This window comes from Gorilla gorilla, chromosome 19 (assembly GCF_029281585.2).
Source record: "Gorilla gorilla gorilla isolate KB3781 chromosome 19, NHGRI_mGorGor1-v2.1_pri, whole genome shotgun sequence".
Lineage (NCBI taxonomy): Eukaryota > Metazoa > Chordata > Mammalia > Primates > Hominidae > Gorilla > Gorilla gorilla.
In genome coordinates this window covers 67246421-67262005 of record NC_073243.2, presented here as the reverse complement: position 1 = coordinate 67262005, position 15585 = coordinate 67246421, and the positions used below count along the sequence as shown (strand labels likewise).

The window sequence follows — 15585 nt, the reverse complement described above, 5'->3', positions numbered from 1 at the left end:
ATTCAACTGAATAGTTACTGAGGTTAATGATGATGTCTGTATGCATCTCTTGATATACCCTAGGTGGCAAAGCTCATGATTTCTCTTCTTTACTGAGTACGTAGAAACTGCTATACAGTAAGTATGTAGAACCACACCCTTCATATAAAACACACATTTTATAGTCTTTAAATAGAGATTATAAAAAGCACATAGCACAAATTTAATTTAGTCGAGGTAAGGCATTCTCAAGTTATCTAATAGTTTAGGATGACCATGATAAAACCTGAACTAGATTTATGCACCTAAAATCTGCCTCTGCCTGTCCTTTGCTATTACCACAGGGAATTAAGGATGGGTGAACCCAGCCATGTTTTGGGTTCGTCAAACATCTTGAACTACTTTTCCACAGTTCTGGGTTAGGCAAAACCCAAAATGTGTTTTGCCAAGCACATTTTCCCTTAATTCTTAAACCCAGGAGTATTTTAAGGTAAATTTAATCCATATGCTTCTGATTCATTTACACTAAACTCATCAAAATGTTCTGTCTTAAGAGCTATTTGATGTGCAAGGATCTTTTTGAATATTTTATAAGCCTTTTAAGTCCTATGCATTGGGTTTTCACATTCAACCAAAGATCAAGTGAACTCAAATCTTAAACTGATGAGGTTTGGTTGCAAAGTCTAAAACATCAAGGTTTGTGAAGGTTCTAAACTTGGTTACGTATAGTTCAATCCTTGGTGAGAATATATATTAACATTTTTTTTGCAGAATGTAGATTGCATAACAGAATGAGTAGTGAACAAAATGCAAAATAGGGCATGGAAATATAAAGAAGCCAAGTGACAAATAATTCAAAGCAGATTGAATGTCTGTTCTTTAGCAAGAACCATGCATGAGCTAACATAATGGAGGATGACATTGCAGCTGTTTTCATTTTTCTTTCTTTTGGGAGGACTTTCTTCTTTTTGGACTGTATTTGGACTTTTCTGCAAGTTCTCTCTATCTTTTGGGCAGTTACAGAACTCACAGCTAGCATTCTAGCACTAACACAAAATAGAAGAAAATAATGTTTAATATCATAAAGAGTTAGCTTTTGTTATGATAAAAGCTATAAAAACTACTAACTTCATTTCTTAAGATATAATCATACTATTACAACTTTTCAGTTTGCAAAGAATTAGTCATTAGATTGATATTAATTATTAAATTCACCATCAAATTCACAAATTGAATTTACTGTCATGTGCCAACTCCTGTAAATTTAAACTGGAGGATACTTACTAAAATTTGTAATAAACAATGTTATATTTGATTACAAATACATAAATTCATTTTTATCTCTCGTCATTTTTTCTATCTGATTCAGAAGACCAGATTGTACTTAAGATAAATTAGTATATAACAGTAGTTGGGGACTTAGCTAAGTAAATAAGAAAACTCAGTGGTAAGACAGAACAAGAGAAAGTAGAATAAAAAACTGTCATGGACAAATCATTTATCACAAGCTAAAAAATTGAAATCTTGTTCTTATCAGTTACAGAAATTTCTAAGAACGAGACCCAGACATTGAATAAAGTTAAATAAAAAGCAATAATAATTTTAACATAAGCTTTCACAGTTGCACATGAGAAAATATGTTTTTCCTACTGTTGTTGGCTTAAAAAGCATTTTAGTGGCTTTCAAAATAGTCTGTTGTAATAAGACGCAAATGATAGTAAATATCTTTATAATCATTATCTCAATCATTGTATCTTCTCTTTCAGCACTTTGTCAGGAATATTGAGTGACATAGATGAGCACATTAATGGAGAGGGTGAGGTAAGAACAATGTATTACAATGAGATGAATTTCTTGACTAAAAGGACATATCTGAATATTTCTATTATTTTTCAATTTTTATGCCAATTTCTATTTGACAATGTCATACTAGCATTATAGTTTTGAAGAGTCAGGGCTTTGAAATTAATATATTTTAGTTTTTAATCCACACTAGCTGGCTCACATTAAAAGTGATTAAGCCTTTTTTTAGCCTCAAGTTTCTCTTCTGTAAAATAAGGACAAAAACACAGCATTCTTAAAATTATTGAAAATCATAAGGTAAATGAACAGCTTAAAATCAAACAGACTTTAGAGCCAAATAAGCACTAAGTAAACGGAACTTGTAAGATAGACAGTCAACCTCTGTTCAAATTCTTGGTGATGAATTATTCACCACCAGAAAAGGCAGTGCACATCCCATTTTTTCAAGTCTTTTTGCTATGTTGACTTGACTGTGCTGACCTGACTGTGCTACAGCCCATAGCTTTTCAATCAAACACTGATCTATGTGTTTCTAGGAGGTTATTTTGCAGATGCGATTATGGCCCATAAACAGCTGCTTTCAGATAAATTATCCTATGTAACCTAGGTGGGCCTGTTTCAATCCAGGGAAAGGCCTTAAAAGCAGAGCTGATTGAAACTTTCCTCATGAAGAAATTCCTGTAGACAGCAGGCAACATCAGCTCCTAACCAGGGGTTCCAGCCTGCCCTTCCCGACTGCCTGTCATATGGATTTTGATTGCCTAACCAATCCCCACAGTTGCATAGGCCAATTCTTTACAATGAATCTTTGAATATATATCTCTTACTGATTCTGTATCTTTGTCTGAACCTTGACTAATACAAGGCCCAAGCATGAATTTATTCAGCAAATAGGAAAAGTTTTCTGTATACTAAGAATTGTTCTAGTTACCAAGGATGCTATAGAGAACAAACTAGATATTGCCCTGATCATCATTTGAACTAATAGAGGATACTTCCTTATACAAATTTTTAGAAACATAATTATTTAATTAAAATAATTAATAATGCTTTGAAGTAGAATTACAAATAGATGGAACTTTATTTCCATATTAGCTTTTTTAGTTTTCATATAGAAACAGTTAAATTTTTTTCTGTTGAATTTCAGTCAGACTTATACTTTAATTCAACGATTATTTTGCTTCTGTGAATCTAGATTTTCTGTTATAAAAATACAAGTATAGATTTTCCTCTATGTGGAAAAACATAAATATTACATTTTCTGAGTTTCATGTATTCATTGAACAAATATTAATTGACTGCTTCTAAGTACAGGAAACCAAGGTGACTAAGACAGAGAAGGTCCATTTTACCTGCTTTAGAACCTATTACTGTTGCCTCAGTGATCATCATTGCCATTATATTTTTTAAATTGTATTGTCATGTAGATAACATGGAATACTCATTCATGTGACTGTAACATAGGCCTCTTGAAACTTTTGGTGGGAAATATTTAATTGTGAAATATGTTTACCAGAACAATAAAAAGAGGCTTTGGAAAAACAGAGTTATCATTAAATGTTGAAAATAAGTATTAACATTTTGAGATTTGAGGACACCCTTTTGCATATGTTTTTCATTTAAATCTTGAAGGAAATAAGCAAACGTTATCAGTAAGCAAATATCAAGGGAATGCAATCCTTGAAATAGAAAGTGTTACAACTAATTTTTCTATTGAAAACATTATTTTCAGTTGCTTCTACACTGTTACAATATTATAGTCTAGTTAGCCTTTAAATCACAAGTATTTAAGCTCACAAAAGTTCATTACTGTTTCTCATTTATAATTTCATAAAAGTCTTCAGAAATTAGCTATTTTATTGGAAAATAATCAAATGAATGTTCCCCTTTCTTTGATTGTCCTCTCACTCCCACCTCTTGCCCCAAAAGCAATTAACAGGGCCATTTTACATGTCTCCTTAAATTTCATATTGCCAAGTCCTTTAGTAGCCAAGTCCCAGCCTAGAATTTCTCAGATGTTATTCAGATTGAAAAAATAACAGTTTTCTTCAATTATAAATAAAAATGCTTTCTTACTGAATTGGATGGGGAAAAACAAAGTATATACATGTTTTTACTTAGAAACAATAGCTTTGGTGACTGAGAAAGCAAGATGTTTGCAAAAGCATTTTAAACATGGATGACCAATTTGCAAATCATTTTTTTAAATTTAACTTTCCACAGACGTGTTTTTTAAAACAATTTTATTATGGATTTAAGGGGTACATGTGCAGGCTTGTTACATGGGTATATTGCATAATACTGCAGTTTGGGCTTCTAGTGAACCCATCACCAAATAGTGAACATAGTGCTCAATGGGTACCTTTTCAACCCTTGCCTCTCCCCAACCCTCCCCACTTTTGGAGTCCCCAGTGTCTGTTACACCCATCGTTATACCCGTGTGTACCCATTCCCAAACATGTTTTTAATTACCCTGAACTGAAAGGAAATATAATAGGAGAATCTCTGATTTCTCAGACTTTCATAATTTTGAAGGTTGTAAACAAGTTCTGTGTTGTAATTTTTTTTGAAAAACACATTTTCGTACATTGATTTTGTATCCTGAGACTTTGCTGAAGTTGCTTATCAGCTTAAGGAGATTTTGGGCTGAGACGATGGGGTTTTCTAGATATACAATCATGTCATCAGCAAACAGGGACAATTTGACTTCCTCTTTTCCTAATTGAATACCCTTGATTTCCTTCTCCTGCCTAATTGCCCTGGCCAGAACTTCCAACACTATGTTGAATAGGAGTGGTGAGAGAGGGCATCCCTGTCTTGTGCCAGTTTTCAAAGGGAATGATTCCAGTTTTTGCCCATTCAGTATGATATTGGCTGTGGGTTTGTCATAGATAGCTCTTATTATTTTGAGATACGTCCCATCAATACCTAATTTATTGAGAGTTTTTAGCATGAAGGGTTGTTGAATTTTGTCAAAGGCCTTTTCTGCATCTATTGAGATAATCATGTGGTTTTTGTCTTTGGTTCTGTTTATATGCTGGATTACATTTCTTGATTTGAGTATATTGAACCAGCCTTGCATCCCAGGGATGAAGCCCACTTGATCATGGTGGATAAGCTTTTTGATGTGCTGCTTGATTCTGTTTGCCAGTATTTTATTGAGGATTTTTGCATCGATGTTCATCAGGGATATTGGTCTAAAATTCTCTTTTTTGGTTGTGTCTCTGCCTGGCTTTGGTATCAAGATGATGCTGGCCTCATAAAATGAGTTAGGGAGGATTCCCTGTTTTTCTATTGATTGGAATAGTTTCAGAAGGAATGGTACCAGTTCCTCCTTGTACCTCTGGTAGAATTCGGCTGTGAATCCATCTGGTCCTGGACTCTTTTTTGTTGGTAAGCTATTGATTATTGCCACAATTTCAGAGCCCATTATTGGTCTATTCAGAGATTCAGGACATAGGCATGGGCAAGGACTTCATGTCTAAAACACCAAAAGCAATGGCAACAAAAGCCAAAATTGACAAATGGGATCTCATTAAACTAAAGAGCTTCTGCACAGCAAAAGAAACTACCATCAGAGTGAACAGGCAACCTACAAAATGGGAGAAAATTTTCGCAACCTACTCATCTGACAAAGGGCTAATATCCAGAATCTACAATGAACTCAAACACATTTACAAGAACAAAACAAAAAACCCCACCATCAAAAAGTGGGTGAAGGACATGAACAGACACTTCTCAAAAGAAGACATTTATGCAGCCAAAAAACACATGAAAAAATGCTCACCATCACTGGCCATCGGAGAAATGCAAATCAAAACCACAATGAGATACCATCTAACACCAGTTAGAATGGCAATCATTAAAAAGTCAGGAAACAACAGGCGCTGGAGAGGATGTGGAGAAATAGAACACTTTTACACTGTTGGTGGGACTGTAAACTAGTTCAACCATTGTGGAAGTCAGTGTGGCGATTCCTCAGGGCTCTAGAACTAGAAATACCATTTGACCCAGCCATCCCATTACTGGGTATATACCCAAAGGACTATAAATCATGCTGCTATAAAGACACACGCACACGTATGTTTATTGTGGCATTATTCACAATAGCAAAGACTTGGAACCAACCCAAATGTCCAACAATGATAGACTGGATTAAGAAAATGTGGCACATATACACCATGGAATACTATGCAGCCATAAAAAATGATGAGTTCATGTCCTTTGTAGGGACATGGATGAGATTGGAAATCATCATTCTCAGTAAACTATTGCAAGGACAAAAAAACCAAACACCGCATGTTCTCACTCATAGGTAGGAATTGAACAATGAGAACACATGGACACAGGAAGGGGAACATCACACTCTGGGGACTGTTGTGGGGTGGGGGCAGGGGGGAGGGATAGCATTAAGAGATATACCTAATGCTAAATGATGAGTTAATGGGTGCAGCGCACCAGCATGGCACATGAATACATATGTAACAAACCTGCACATTGTGCACATGTACCCTAAAACTTAAAGCATGATAATAATAAAATAAAAAATAAAAATTTTAAAAAAAAGAAAAACACATTTTCTATACAATTGTCAAGTGTCAACAGATTTCCAGGAGGATCACTAAAGGAACAAATTTTTTACATTACAAGATTATTCATATAAAATCAAACAATGTAACTATTATAGAAATGAGAACAGTACATTTGGTAATTGATATTCAGGCTATTACTTATTGTAGATCTTACCAATAATTGACACGAATGGGCTGCCTGTGCACCATGAAATCCTGAGGTTGTAACTTTTTACCTTTGCAATAAGTTTCATATTACAGTCATTTACTTGTTTATAACAATTTAGTTATTTGTACTTAATATGTGATATAAATAAATGTTATAAATTAATTTTACCATGGCTCATATAGACATCCTTAGATCCTATCAATTTATTCCACCATGCCCTACAATTAGATTATTTTCTATGAGTCATGATGAGATTCATCACCTTATTGTGTAAACTTTCTGAGGCAACATCCTTTCTTCAGTTAGTCTAGTTTTATCATTTCTTGAAAATGCAAATACCCACAAATTAATAATCCTAAAATCCTTATTAATTCTTACAGAAAAGGTTTTGTGTTAAAATAAATATAAAGAAAATAATAAAGATCCCAAAGCACCTCATTTAAATATGTGGCATACAAAAAGAAAAAAATAATAAAATAAAGTGATTTTACAAGTTACTGTCTTTCAAGTTTTATTTTTCACTGACATGCCCAAACAAGAAAAATGTTTCCATGCAACCAAACAATATATTAATATGGAGTTTAGTAAGGGAGAAAATATTGAAGGCCAATCTGTGAGCAGTTAGAAGACAATAGAATCTTGAGCCTTCAGCAGCTTGGTCCATAATGAACAAATCATGCCAGACCATAATAATAGTCTTGTTTGATAGAGTTGCAAAACTAATTAAAGAGGATACAACTGACTTCATGTATTTGGGCTCCAGTGAAGCATTTGAAACAGTGAATTATGTACTTCTACTTACAAATTAATTATAATTGCCTTGGATGAAAATAGAGTCACATGGATTGGGAACTGGCTGATAGATCATAAACAAAAATAGTAGATTGTAATGAATGCAGTTGGAGGATAACTACAATGGGTTTTCACAATGGTCAAAAAGTTTTGTAAATCTCTATTTACTGGTTGTTGAAGAATATTTTTCCTCAATAATGTTGAGGTAGAAATGTTTTGGGGGTACCCAGTATAATAACCAAAGAAAGAAATTAGACATAAGTATAATGTTTCATATGAATTAGTAACTAATTTAGAATTTATGAGTTTGGCTTACATCAACCTTTGAAAATATTTGTCATGTGAAAAGTATGCATCATAATATTCAGGTAACAGCTGGTGCCTTAAGAGAACAGAGTATTTCAGAGTACCACTTGCTATTTAGGTACTATTAATTATATATATTATCTGCTTATTAAAGTAGGTTTAATAGCACCTTATTAGAAACATATCAAAGAAATAAAATGACATTTTCTAATTTTTACAAATTTGTGCTTATATTTTTCACCATATTTGTTCAAATTAAATAAATTTTACAGTAACAACAGAACAGTGTTAAGTATAAAAGATTGAAAATATAATATCTATAGACATTTTTAATTTGCAGGAAACTATCAGAAAATAGCTCTGAAAGTCTTCTTCATGAAAAAAGAAGGAAATTATCTATGGATTTATAATAAAGTATAGTAGAACAGTTTTTCCAAAATGTGAACCATAAGGTATTTTAGAAGTTATGTAATAGTGTTTTAAATTATATGTATTTGTGTATATGAGTAGGAAAATTAAGCAATTTAATCCATGACATAAATATTTCTTTTAAATATATTTAAGTTAAAATAAGTCATCTCAAGAAAATATTAAGTAAAAATTGTTCACTTAATATTTATCAGTATAAAGTATAAAATGATATGAAATATGGCCAACTTCAAGTAATTGGTAAACAAGACTAATATTTGTGAAATATTGCAGATGAAAGGTCATTATTGCCTTATATTGAGCCAGAACGATTTTTAATGACATGAATGGGTAACATTGAAATGGTACAGGTAAGATCCCAATAAAAAATAAAATTAAAATGATAACCAAACAAAAATAACTTACATAACATTCAAAATAGTGCAAAAATTTTACAGCTTCAGCAGATAATTCATTTATTTAAGCAATATTCTATTAATTGTTTCTGCATCACAACAAAAGAACCTAAAGAGTCTCTTGATGTTTACTAATATTTAACTTATTGGAGTGACATATTCTGACTCTCTCTCCCTTCCAATTTTTAAATGTTGATGGAATAAAATAAAAGCATATCAAACATACAATAGAAGGAATTATTGTCTTGATTAGGTATAGCTTTAAATGGAAAGAGTAAACTCAATTCAGCTGAATTCAGTTGAATAAAAACGATTGCTTCAAGATTTTATTATCATTTATGTATTATTTTATATAACCTAAGAAGACAGGGACTTGATGTAGTAGAGGAAAATGCACACATTAAGTAAAAAGCATATTTAAAAATATTTTATACCAGCACAAGCAAAAAAAAAAAAAAACAAACAAAAAACTTTTTGCTTGCACAACAGCCTCCCAAGGGTAAAGATGAGATTTACATCACTGGTTGTACTCAAAATTCACCCTGATGAGCATTGACGCCAACATTTAAGAGAGTATTCTCATAGGAGAGATTAGATGACCTGTCATGCTTTTTCCATTTCTTATTTACATGATTTTGTTGTCCTAATAATCATTCTTTGTAAAAACAATTTGCTGGCAACCTGAGTGTGTTTTAGTTATGTCCTTGGGAGTTGCCTGGCTGTGTTCAGCTAGAGCCCAGCTGTCATCTCCAAACATGGTGAAATTAGGAAATGGCACACCATCTAATCCTATCATTTTCTTGAACATTCTACTTGCAGAAACAGCTTTAATAATTCTCAGCTTTTGGAGCTGAAAAACAAGCACTACAACTTACCTTACAAACAGAATAGCAATAATGACACAAACTCTATCTATAAATTTCTGCTTCACCATAATTCTTTGTTTGAATTAGGTTATGACCCTTGCCTTACTATAATTTTGCCTCAAATATTAGCATATATTCATCAATCCATTAATTTTTTTCACTTAGGACAAGTTTCCTAAGTGTTTACCCTGCTAGCTGTGCTAGATATTGAAGATACAGTGATGAAAAGATACACGTTTTTCATGGCACTGGAGGGCATAATTAGGTAAATGAATACTATGGTTGATGTTTGTGTACTCCCAAAATGTATTTGTTGAAATCCTAATTCCCAATGTGATGGTATTAGGAGGTGGGACCTTTGGCTGCTGATTAGGTCATGATGGTGAAACTTTCATAAATGGGATTAGTGCCCTTATAAAAGAGGTTCAAGAGAGACCTCTTTCCCCTTTCACCATGTGAGTAGGCCAGTGCCATCTATAGAGAAAGTGGAGTCCTCACAAGATGCTGAATCTGTCAGCACCTTGATCTTTGACTTGTCAGCATCCAGAATTGTGAGAAATAAATTTCTATTGTTTAAGCCACCTAATTTATTGTATTTGTTATAGCAGCCCAAACAGGCCAAGACAATGAATAATTAACAATAAAAATAATATTTATAAGATTAGAAAGTAAAATGTTTTGGAGTTAGATTGAAGAGATATCCAACCCGGCCTTGTTGATCATAGAGGTGATGATGAATTGTATCACAGAACAAATTATGAGTATATGTGTTTGTGTGTATGCATAAAACATATATGTACATGCATATATATATATGCCATAAAAGCTAGACAAAGAGTACAGCTCTCTGAAAGGTCCAAGGAAAGAGAGTATGAAATATTTAAGGTGTTAAAAGATGTCGAATTCTACCAGAGGTACAAGGAGGAACTGGTACCATTCCTTCCGAAACTATTACAATCAGTAGAATAAGAGGGAATCCTCCCTAACTCATTTTATGAGGCCAGCATCAGCCTGATACCAAAGCCTGGCAGAGACACAACAACAAAAAAGCGAATTTTAGACCAATATCCCTGATGAACATCGATGCAAAAATCCTCAATAAAATACTGGCAAACAGAATCAAGCAGCACATCAAAAAGCTTATCCACCATGATTAAGTGGGCTTCATCCCCAGGATGCAAGGCTGCTTCAACATATGCAAATCAATAAACATAATCCAGCATATAAACAGAATCAAAGACAAAAACCACATGATTATCTGAATAGAAGCAGAAAAGGCCTTTGACAACATTCAACAATGCCTCATGATAAAAACTCTCAATAAATTAGGTATTGATGGGACGTATCTCAAAATAATAAGAGCTATCTATGACAAACCCACAGTCAATATCATACTGAATGGGCAAAAACAGGAAGCATTCCCTTTGAAAACTGGCACAAGACAGGGATGCCCTCTCTCACCACTCCTATTCAACATAGTGTTGGAAGTTCTGGCCAGGGCAATTTGGCAGGAGAAGGAAATCAAGGGTATTCAATCAGGAAAAGAGGAAGTCAAATTGTCCCTGTTTGCAGATGACATGATTGTATATCTAGAAATCCCCATCGTCTCAGCCCAAAATCTCCTTAAGCTGATAAGCAACTTCAGCAAAGTCTCAGGATACAAAATCAATGTGCAAAAATCACAAGCATTCTTATACACCAATAACAGACAAACAGACAGTCAAATAATGACTGAACTCCCATTCACAATTGCTTCAAAGAGAATAAAATGCCTAGGAATCCAACTCACAAGGGATGTGAAGGAACTCTTCAAGGAGAGCTACAAACCACTGCTCAATGAAATAAAAGAGGACACAAACAAGTGGAAGAACATTCCATGCTCATGGATAGGAAGAATCAATATCGTGAAAATGGCCATACTGCCCAAGGTAATTTATAGATTTAATGTCATCCCCATCAAGCTGCCAATGACTTTCTTCACAGAATTTGAAAAAACTACTTTAAAGTTCATATGAAACCAAAATAGAGCCCGCATTGCCAAGCAAAAAGAACAAAGCTGGAGGCATCACACTACCTGACTTCAAACTATACTACAAGGCTACGGTCACCAAAACAGCATGGTACTGGTACCAAAACAGAGATATAGACCAATGGAACAGAACAGAGCCCTCCAAAATAATACTACACATCTACAACCATCTGATCTTTGACAAACCTGACAAAAACAAGAAATGGGGAAAAGATTCCCTATTTAATAAATGGTACTGGGAAAACTGGCTAGCCATATGTAGAAAGCTGAAACTGGATCCCTTCCTTACACCTTATACAAAAATCAATTCAAGATGGATTAAAGACTTAAATGTCAGACCCAAAACCATAAAAACCCTAGAAGAAAGCCTAGGCAATACCATTCAGGACATAGGCATGGGCAAGGACTTCATGTCTAAAACACCAAAAGCAATGGCAACAAAAGCCAAAATTGACAAATGGGATCTCATTAAACTAAAGAGCTTCTGCACAGCAAAAGAAACTACCATCAGAGTGAACAAGCCACCTACAGAATGAGATAAAATTTTTGCAATCTACTCATCTGACAAAGGGCTAATATCCAGAATCTACAATGAACTCAAACAAATTTACAAGAAAAAAACAACCCCATCAAAAAGTGGGCAAAGTATATGAACAGACACTTCTCAAAAGAAGACATTTATGCAGCCAAAAGACACATGAAAAAATGCTCATCATCACTGGCCATCAGAGAAATGCAAATCAAAACCACAATGAGATACCATCTCACACCAGTTAGAATGGCGATCATTACAAAGTCAGGGAACAACAGGTGCTGGAGAAGATGTGGAGAAATAGGAACACTTTTACACTGTTGGTGGGACTGTAAACTGGTTCAACCATTGCGGAAGATGGTGTGGCGATTCCTCAAGGATCTAGAACTAGAAATACCATTTGACCCGGCCATCCCATTACTGGGTATATACCCAAAGGATTATAAATCATACTGCTATAAAGACACATGCACACGTATGTTTATTGCAGCACTATTCACAATAGCAAAGACTTGGAACCAACCCAAATGTCCATCAATGATAGACTGGAGTAAGAAAATGTGGCTCATATACATGATGGAATACTATGCAGCCATAAAAATGATGAGTTCATGTCTTTTGTAGGGACATGGATGAAGCTGAAAACCATCATTCTCAGCAAACTAGCGCAGGGACAAAAAAAACAAACACCGCATGTTCTCACTCACAGGTGGGAATTGAACAAGGAGAACACTTGGACACAGGAAGGGGAACATCACACACTGGGGCCTCTCGTGGGGTGGGGGAAGAGGGGAGGGATAGCATTAGGAGATATACCTAATGTAAATGACAAGTTAATGGGTGCAGCACACCAACATGGCACATGTATACATATGTAACAAACCTGCACGTTGTGCACATGTACCCTAGAACTTAAAGTATAATAATAGTAAAAAAAAAGGTGTTGAATATACTGGAGAGCAGAGTTTGAGTGGAGGATAATGAGACAAGGCTGGAGGGGCTCTGTCTTGGTCTGTGTTGTGTTTTTAATAACAATATCTGAGAAAAAGTAATTTATCAGAAACAGAAATTTATTGGCTGATGATTTTGAAGACTCGGAAGTCCAATATTCAGGGTGCTGTCATCTCACGAAGGCTTTCTTACTGTGTGATCACATGGTGGTAAGCAAGAGGTCAAGAGAGGGTAAGAGGGGGCTGAACTTACCCTTTCATAATGGTGCCAATTCCACTTGTGAGGATGGAGTTCTACAGGCCTAACAACCTCTTAAAACTCCCAACACTGAATACTGTTACAACAGCAATTACATTTCAACATGAGTTTTAGAGAGGACAAACGTTCAAGCCATAGCAGGCTCCAAGTGTTGTGTACTCTACAATTCCGGAAGCACTATTTATATACACTATGCCACCAGGTGAAAGAAGTCAGGATCTAATTTAGAATAGAAACAGTGAGGATGGAAAGAACTATCTAGGAGGTAAATTAAACAGAAGTTGGTGATTGGATAGTGGCGTGAAAGAGAAAAAGAGATTTTTGCTTGAACAATTGCATGAGTGGATAGTGCTAAACATAGAAGGAGGAGTCAGTTTCAGCTTGACTTGAGGTAGTTTGAACTTGTTGAGGTGTTCTTGAGATAGTTTGAACTTGTTGACTTTGAGGTATACATGGGAACTCTAGTGGCTGGTTCTAAGTTATATATGAAGTTTTGCAATTCAAGAGGAGAATCTGGATTAAGATATGTATTTTGAAAGGATAGTCACTGAAGCCATGGGAGTTGAAGGATAATGGCAAGAAAGAACATGTAGACTGAGATCATTAAAGGGCTTAGCATACCCTGAAGATCAGCAATAATTGAAAGATGAACACAAGAGGAGGAGAATACAAACTGGTATGAGACACAGCTACTAGACAGAGTGAACTTTTAGAAAACTGGTTGATATACTGAAAGGTTAGAAAGCAGTATTAGACACAGCAATAGCTCCTGAAATAATTTTTATAATCCCAAATTTGAAAAACAGAAAGAAAAATTAGTCATTTTTCTGGTTTTATGTAGTGCTAGAGCTGTATAGCTGTATAATCCTAGAACTATAATAATTATTAAAGAATATCTATTAAGTCGATTTTATAAATTACTTTCAATAATCCAGCTTTTAGCTTAACATACATGGAATTAAGATCCCATTTTCCAAAATAATACAGAAATGTGTAAATCACAGGTAAGCAGAGGAAAGCCAGCCAGTTTTTTTTCTTACACGCACACACCACACACATATACACACCTCACACACCAAATGGATGCGGAATACTTTTTCTAAAAACAGACAAGAAAATGCTAGTAAATATACTTCTAAACTTTCTATATAAGGAAATAGATAACAATCGGTTCTTGTTTATGGTTAAAACTTAGTATTAATTTTCAAGGAAGTAAATGAAAACATGGAGGAATAGAAAAGATATAGAGAGCCCTAATTTCTTTAATCAAAATATTAGTATTGCCCCATTCTTAAACACAGATGAAAAATGCCAATATGAGTTTCTTTTTTTTCTCAGCCAAGCATATTATGAAAATAAGAATGAATAATAAAATGTCACGCTATTGGCAGAAGAAAGAAAACAAAAATACAAAATTATGAATGAAATGTTATTTGTATTCTGTGTAAAATATCATTATTTCCTCTTAATTACTGTTGTTTTCTTGGTACTTTAGGAAGATGGGAACAAATGAGAGAGACTTTAGTAGGCACATTGTTCTTCATAACATAGATCGTTATTAAAAATTCTGTACATTGTTCTGAATTTGAAGATGATGCTTTTTTTAATCACTGGCATGTGATTGTGTATATAGAAATCCAAAATGTGAAGCAATCCGTCCATCAATTGGTTATTTTGTTTACACAAAATCAGAAGAGTTCATTTGACTGATTCCCCTATCCCTGGATGTTTGGGCATTAAATATGTAACCCAGATGTCAGTTAGGACCACCTTGTCCTCCTTGAGATATAGATAAGATTGGCTTGAATCATGATACCACTTTGTGGAAGGCTGAAACCCTTACAAAATATGTGAGATTCAGAGAGATTGAATTCCAATGCCTCCTCTTCCTTCAGCCTTCTCTTTCTGTGTTTGTTTCCTGTCTCTTTTATCCACTACATGATTTCAGATTTAGACTCTGAACTTTTAAAAAAAAAGTTCACAAAACAAAAATGTAGCTCACTCACATGAAGCATTTGTAAGCATAGAAATCCTTTTAGAAGGTTGTGACAAGGGGAGATTAAGAGGAAAGAACATTTACACTGTTGCAAGAAAAGTAACTTCAAAGTTAGTAAAAGTCACTCTGATTTCTTCAGCCATCCTTCTGGATGGGAATTTGCACTGACCCTTTAGCCCTTCTGGAATTGTGCTATGGGATAAATTGATCTGTTTTTATATATAGGTATACCCCATTTTATTGTGCTCCACAGGTACTGCACTTTTGACCAATTGAAAGTTTGTGGCAACCGTTGTCAGCAAGCCTCTATTGGCACCATTTTTCCAACAGCATGTGCTCACTTCACGTCTCTGCATTATATTTTGAAAATTAACACAACATTTCAAGCTTTTACATTATTATTACATTTGCTAGGGTGATCTGTGATCAGTGATCTTAGTTGTTACTATTGTAATTATTTTGGAGCACCACAAACCTCACTCACATAAGAGGGTGAAGTTAGTTGATAA

The 15585-nt window shown here is 34.5% G+C and overlaps 2 long non-coding RNA genes across 2 annotated transcripts in view; one reads left to right on the top strand and one right to left on the bottom strand.

Moving 5' to 3' along the window:
* The window catches only part of LOC129528147 (uncharacterized), a 34892-nt gene extending 33092 nt beyond the window's left edge, over positions 1-1800 (top strand). Inside the window, exons 3-4 of the long non-coding RNA XR_008673374.2 lie at positions 64-117; positions 1746-1800. This is a non-coding gene — a long non-coding RNA (uncharacterized lncRNA). The remainder of the gene's footprint in view (positions 1-63; positions 118-1745) is intronic.
* The window catches only part of LOC129528145 (uncharacterized), a 312151-nt gene that overhangs the window by 120099 nt on the left and 176467 nt on the right, over positions 1-15585 (bottom strand). The window lies entirely within an intron of this gene.